Raw genomic sequence first — 7,736 nt, forward strand, 5'->3', positions numbered from 1 at the left:
CTGAACCTGGGAACGGGCTGCAAAAAGAAAAAAAAGGAAAAAGTCCATTGACAGTGAACAGTACATATTTGACAGCTAGCTACAAGAGAAAGATACTGTTTCCATTGTCCGCTCCTGCGTTTTAAAAGAAGAAAAAGTAACTGAAAACTGATATTATTTTTCACCTTTGGAACTGTGTTGGAAAGGACTGAGTTTTTGAAACTGTTACAAGAGTGGAGTGGAGTTACCCAGCTGTAAGATAAGGACTGTGAGAAACCAGAGCTTGACCTTGAACATCCCAAGAATGTCGGTTAGGGAAGATTTAGTGTCTGCACTCTATAAGACAAATTATTTGCTGGAAAAGCTTCATAAACAGATAGATGCTATGGCCACTAATGTTGTCATCTTGGGATCAAAAGTGGGTATCAACACAGAAGTTGTCAAGGATCCGGCACAGGAATTTATCATGACTGAACAAATCGTTGAGAAGGAGAAGGAGAAAGTTGCTGTGGTCGAGCCTAGAGTAATACAGGGGGGAGCCTTGACCTTGCTGATGCAAATTGAGGATTACAAATTGAGGCCCTTTATGACTGAAACTAGAAAAAACCAGATTTTGAAGATTGGAGCCTGGCCTGGTCTGGAAAAGGAAAGTTGGAGAGATTCCCTAATGCAGGGATCAATTGACTTTTGGGATATGGAGCTGGGTCAGGAGGAGATTGGAGCTTTTGGGACATTTGGATTTGGAGGATTTTTGAAACAAGATTTGGAACGCTTTATGGATCCTAGCTTCAACTATGGAAATCTGGCTGCCCTGTTAAGAAGGAATAAAGGCATTGTTGGGATAGAGCTCCCCCGAGATCTGCTTGTTAGCACTAAAGATTATGAAGAAGACCGGCAGAAGGGACGTGAAGAAGAGTTAAGAGCCTCGGATATAAGATCTCCAGGTTGATGGACTTTTTGAAGTTGACAGAAGGGACGGCAGAGGCCGAGACCAGGGAGAGGAGACGGTGGGAGAAGATTGGGAATTTAAAGTTTATATTTGGAAATCTTGTAAAATTAAATGAGGGAGAGAAAAATCGTGGATTGAAATTCTTATGACCCTAGTGGAAATGTTTTAAGAGTTTAAGTTTAAATAGATATATTAATTTTAAGGAGAAAAAGAGGGAAAGGATTTGCTGAAATATTTAATTGAATTAGAATACAAAAAAGGGAGGTGGGAGGAGGTCAAGGAAACAAGCAAATGAAAGATATACTATGTGAAGGTTTGATGTTTTTTTTTGCTTTTGTTTTTCTTTTCTTTTTGATCTTTTTTTTGTTTCTCTTTTTTTTACTTGTATGGTATTTTTCTTTTTTTAATGTGATACATTGTTTTGTTTTTTGTTTAATTTGGTGTTTTTCTGTTTTATTTGTAACCTTCAAAACCCTAATAAATATATATATATATTTTAAAGAAACTACAACTAATCCAGAATGCGGCAGCTAGACTGGTGACTGGAAGTGGCCACCAAGAGCACATAACACCTGTCTTGAAAGACCTACATTGGCTCCCAGTACGTTTCTGAGCACAATTCAAAGTGTTGGTACTGACCTTTAAAGCCCTAAACGGCCTCGGTCCAGTATACTGAAGGAGCATCTACACCCCCATCGTCCTACCTGGCCACTGAGGTCCAGCGCCAAGGGCCTGCTGGTGGTTCCCTCACTGTGAGAAGCCAAGTTACAGGGAACCAGGCAGAGGACCTTCTAGGTAGTGACACCTGCCCTGTGGAACGCCTTCCCATCAGATCTCAAAGAGAACAACAGCTACCAGACTATTAGAAGACATCTGAAGGCAGCCCTGTTTAGGGAAGCTTTTAATGTTTGATGGATTACTGTATTTTAATATTTTGTTGGAAGCCACCCAGAGTGGCTGGGGAAGCCCAGCCAGATGGGCAGGGTATAAATAATAAATTCTTATTGTATTATTATTATTATAAAGGAAATGAGAAAAGTATGCTTGGTGAAATTATGTATAAAACATGATGTCTATTATCCCCAAATATATTTTCCCAGATTTCCTCTCCCCTTTTTGTCTTTGCTAAAAATCCAGTTCTTTTTTTAAAAAATAATATTTATTCAAATTTTAAAAATTACAGAGAGGAAATTAGAAAAAAACAAAAAAGAAAGATAAAAAATACAGAAAAAAATACAAACAGTTAGAAAAACCCCCCAGCTCAAACCTTTACATAACTTTCTTTCCTTTGCCTATTTCCTTGACCTCCTCACACCTTCCTTTTTTGTATTCTAGTTCAATTATATATTTCAGCAAATCCTTTCCAGCTTTGTTTTTATCCTAATAATTTATCTTAATATACTATAATTTTACATTCTCCTCTTTCACCAATTAAAAAATCAATTTTTACCTAATCCTTTATATCATTTCTGCTAAAACCCCATTACTTCATTCCAACATCCTTCTAACATTCCTTAATTTTACAATGTTTCTGTAAATAAACTTTAAATTTTTTCCAATCTTCTTCCACCAACTCTTCACCTTGGTCTCGTAAAAATCCAGTTCTAGAGTATTGTGTCGAGTTATGGGCACTGTGGTTTAAGATGGATCTTAATAAATGGGATCATATCCAGAGAAGACAAAACTGGTGAGGAAACTGGAGAAAAAGGGCACCATTGCTATTCTGGGGTAAGATTCAATCACATACTGGCAAATTCAGGTTATACAATTATACTTTGAGGTTTCCTTAATAAGCTCTTTAGTTTCCTGCATTGTTTCTTCCCCCTCTTTTCCTCTTTGATGGTCTTTGGGCAAGACCAATTCAGTCCTCACATAAACATTATGGGAAAATATTCACAACATTCTCTGTTTATTAATATTTATAAACAGAGTTTCGTCAGGCCCCCAAATATTACTATGGCTCAAATCCTAAGCACTCTCACTTGTGAGGAAGTCTCACTGAATTTAGTGAAGTTTGCTTCCAAGTAGATGTACACAGAATCAGGCCACACAAGTGTGATGGCCATGTTATTCTAAAGCAGCAATGCTGCAGCAAGCAAAGGCTCTAACAGCTCAGACAGCTGCTTGTGGCTGGAAAGCCAAACAGGATGTGTGTGACTGCTGCCATGGAAACAAAGGGGCAGTCCATCCTTATTGAGCACAGGATATGAGCTCAGTGTGTGTCATATGACCTGTACAGGATGTACATGGGTGGAGTTTGGAGTCTCTCTCTGTTTGTTGAAGAGAGCAGACATCTTTTACTGTATGACTGCTAAAGACAGGAATAAAAAGCATGTAGTTACATTTCTGTCTGTGTCTGATTCCCCTCTCTGGGGATATGCAGGGAGGAGGAGAAGGAGGAGAAGCAGTTGGTGTGTTTTTCTCACAGCCTGAGGAAAATCGCCGGAACGGACCTCGTGTTGTTTTTCCTGCCGGGAGTCGCCGGAGGGAGGTCAAAGGAATTCAGCCGGTGCCTGCAGATAGGCACATACCTCTGACCGAGCCTGAATTCCAACAGGCCATACTCCTGTCTAACATTTGCCCATTGTCAATCTGAATGGCTGTCAGAGGACAGTCCTCTATTTGAAGCGTTATCAGATCCAAGACTGAGGGCTTAATCACATCATCTTCCCTCCTCAGGGAAACATAATCTTTAGTGCTGAATTGGAACAAATGGCCATTACGTTTTCCATGGATTGCCATTTGTTCTGATTTAGCACTAAAGAGCAGGTTTTCTGGGAGAAAGCAGCAGGTCAAGTGGAAAACCATGTGGGAATATTATTAATATCCTTCCTAACTTGCGCTAGCAAGTTCCTTTACTTAGCAGAGTTTACATTCCCCTTCTCAAATGCAGCAAAAAACTAGTTGCAAACTCGTGTGAGTTTCTCAAGACAATACGCAATTCCATCTGGCTTGTCCGGATTGAAATGTGTTGTAATATTTTTCTGGCAAGACCCCTTGAATCCCTCCTAAATGAATAAAGACACCACAGTCTTATTCATAAGCAATAAAAAGAAAGTTTACTCACAATCAGGCAGAGCACGGTGTGATCCCTGAAGGCAGACTTAAGACTTAAAGTTACAAGCATATACAAACAGGTTTACCCCATATGTGGGTTGACCTAATGACGGCAGTTAGCAGTCCGGGAAGTTCGCAGGATGAAAGGAAGATGGAAAAGAGAGAGGGAGGCAGCATGCCTTGTTCTTTTACCAGGTCTGGAAAGGTCATGCCCACCCACTAGTGACATGCAAGGAAGGATGCTCCAGGCCAGGAGGAAGAGGAAGTTTCGACTGGCTGGACCAAACATTCCCTTGCATGTCCCCTCTAGGAAAACAAGGAATGTTGCACTTGACTGCTCCCAGTGGATTACATCCCACAAACCACTTCCTAGGCACAGGACAAGTGAAAGTGTGAATGAGCCCTAAGGAGCATAAAAGGGACCATGAAGATGTCGATCAGCACTAAGCACTTGGGCAGCAAACGGAGCAGATGCAAAGGTCACCTGGCCACAGTCTGGTTCTCACTATAGAGAGATGTATTTTAGTAGATATGTTACTTGAGAAACTGCCTTATTCATACCCAGTAGGTCCAGGGGTTTTGCAGGAGAGTTTTGCATTCAAGTCTCCAAAATATCTGAAGCCCACTCCACAGTAACTCAGAGCAGCCCCTCTTCTGTTGAACAGCATCCCTGTTGAGCTATGACAGGTGCCCAGTACCTGTACTTTCCAGAAACAATTGAAGACATTTCTCTTTCCTTAAGTTTTTTACAGCTGGATGTAGAAGTCTCTGCCTTAGGTAGAAGATAAAGTCCCTAGCAGAGATTAATGGCAGATGAAATTGTTGGACTATGACAAAATGGTAAAACTGACCGGAAAGCTCAGGAACCAGGAAGACCAAAACTGTAATAAGGAATGGGAAAAATCTATATGTTACCTTAACTGTAAGCAGTTGAAAACACTAGCAGGACTGTAATAATGCTTGTAATGTAATAAGAACTTTGGATATAATGGAGTTATTAAAAAACTTGGTTTTGTGAAAATGATGCAGTAGAAAAGGTTTAACGATGGAACGCATTGGAGGGGAAGGTGGGAAGTCCAGAGATTCAGAGGACTCTTAACAGTGGCTATTTCATGGAATGATTGTAATTTTGAATATGTAAAACCAAATAAAAATTGTTATAAAAAAATAAGCCTTGTGTTAGCTGTTTATATGTGAAAGGTGATTTGTGAAGATGTGGATGTTGATAATTTCTAAATTTGAATCTATACCAAAAAATAGCAGATGCAAATGTTATGAAAATAGGTGTCCTCTTTGGTAATTCATTTCCTCTCTCGAACAATGGGCTTTCTCTTTCTTGAGGCTTAACATCCATGACAATACCAGCCTGCAGTCCAGCAATACTGAAGTCCATCTAGGTCCACAGGCATGGGCAAACTCAGCCCTCCAGATGTTTTGGGACTACAATTCCCATCATCCCTGACCACTGGTCCTGTTAGCTAGGGGTGATGGGAGTTGTGGTCCCAAAACATCTGGAGGGCCAAGTTTGGCCATGGCTGATCTAGGAAGAGACTTTGACTTGAACCTTACACACATTTACCTAGTAAGCTGCATTGAAAACAATGGGATCTGCTTCTGAATGGACATGCCTAAGATTGCACCACACAGCTGCAGCTGCATTAGACAGTGACACAACTTGGCATAATGCACAGAGACTGCAGAGGCACTGTACCTTTAAAGCACATTCTTTCCTCCAACGAATCTGGGCACGGTAGCTCACTCAACACAGAGTTGCCATTTTCGGCAACCCTTTACAAACCTAAAATTGATAAAATAGGGTTTTAAGGCTTGTGCCTGGCAAGGCTCACTTGAGGTTGGGGCTGTGTGTATTTGGTGTAAGGAGGTTCACCCAGGGCTCCTGTCTGAGACTGCTTTATTTCCCCCTGCATATTTAAGACAGGGATGGGGAACCTTGTGGCTGGGAGCTGAATGTGGCCCTCCAACTTTCTCTGTCTTGGGATTCTCTCCAGCCAGACCCCTCCTCAGCCCTGATTTGCATATCTCCTGAGTGTTTTTGGCTGGCTGGAATGTTTCCTTGAACCCGTAATGTCTTTTGCTTGCCTGGGAGGAGGATAGAGAGGTGTGTGTGTGTGTGTGTGTGTGTGTGTGTGTGTGTGCTTGTGTGTGTAAAGGAGCCTACTGTAAAAGGGCAAAATTTGCATTTGTTGCTCTGCCCATTTTTGCATCTGATCTTGCCCAGCACCAACATACAGCCCTTAGAAGGTTGCTCCAAAAGGAATATAGTCCTCAGGCTAAAAAAAGTTCCCATCCTCTAACCTGCAGATTCACTGGCAGTTTTGCACAGAGCTTTGTGTTCTAATCCTGAACACAGGAGGCAATGAAACTACTCCAATGTAGTTGCAAGTCCTTGATTTGAAAACAAACTTGCTCCCCTATGTTCAGAGAAATGTCTGTTTAAAAATAACCTTTAAAGTATCCCTTTAGGGTGAAACTTTGCTACTTTGCTAGGAAAAACTAATAATACAGAGCTTCCTCAGAGTTCATCTGTTCTCCAGAATCTTGACACTTTGGGTCACACCCAAACCATAAATTTCAGAGCCAGTGTGGTGCAGTGGTTAGTGTCAAGCCAGGACCTAAAGGACCAGGGTTCAAAAAATCCCTTCAACCAGGAAGTTTCTTGGGGCCAGCCACTGCCTCCCAACATCACTTACATCACACGATTGTTGTGGGGATTAAATGAGGAATGGGAAAACCATGTACACCAACTTTAACTCCTTGGAGAAAAAGGTGGGATATCAGTGCAATAAATAATAATAATTCTTGTACCTCTTCAACAGTCACAGCTTCACCCAAAGAATCTTGTGAACTATAGTTTGCTATGGGAGCTGACCTCACAGACACACAATACCCATCACCCTGTAAAAGCTGTAGTTTGCAGGATTCTCCATGACTGTTAAAGTGGTGTACAAGTGCTTTAAATGTGTGGTGTAGATGGGACTTTGTTCTGTAATAATGGTGTCCAAAGAGACTGGAATTTTGTGTGTTTCTCCAGAAAGCAAGTGAGTCCTGCCAAATGAACATATGCCTCTATTTTTGTCTTCTTATTTACACAATATTCAATTTCAGGAGCCAGGCTCCCCCCCTTCCCCCCTCAGGATGGGATTTCATTGCTAGATGGACTCTTTCATTGCCCAGGAGCACTCATTAACTTGTAAAGTGAGCTGGGACATTATTTGTGGCCACTGTTTCTAGCTGTTCTTGATGCCTCCCGCTCTTAACCCTGTCATGATGGAAATCAAAGAGGAAGGCAAATCTGTGTGGCAGAAGCAGCTCACCAGGTGGGGCAGAGCTGCTCTGCTAGTTTGTCAGCAGGTGGGTTGCTGTTGCTTACCCAGCAAGTAAAGGGTGTTGTAGCAAGGGACATCATTGTGGTGCAAGCACATCAGCGGGAGAGGTAGATTGGTTCTGTTGGTGCATATTTTTATGCATATTGTATTATTTACATGATGTTAGGCGCTCTGAGCCCGGCTCTGGCTGGGGAGGGTGGGGTACAAATAAAAAATTGTTATTATTAATTTATTATGTGTACTATGCTGACTAGGGTGTCAGGTCAGGAGCATTCCAGACCCTGAGATTTCATGGAGTGGGCCCTGGAAACGGAAGTTACTGTATTTTTCGCTCCATAAGACACACTTTTTTCCTCCTAAAAAGTAAGGGGAAATGTGTGTGCATCTCATGGAGCAAATGCAGG

This window comes from Podarcis erhardii (assembly GCF_964252035.2).
Source record: "Podarcis erhardii genome assembly, chromosome: 16".
Classification (NCBI taxonomy): domain Eukaryota; kingdom Metazoa; phylum Chordata; class Lepidosauria; order Squamata; family Lacertidae; genus Podarcis; species Podarcis erhardii.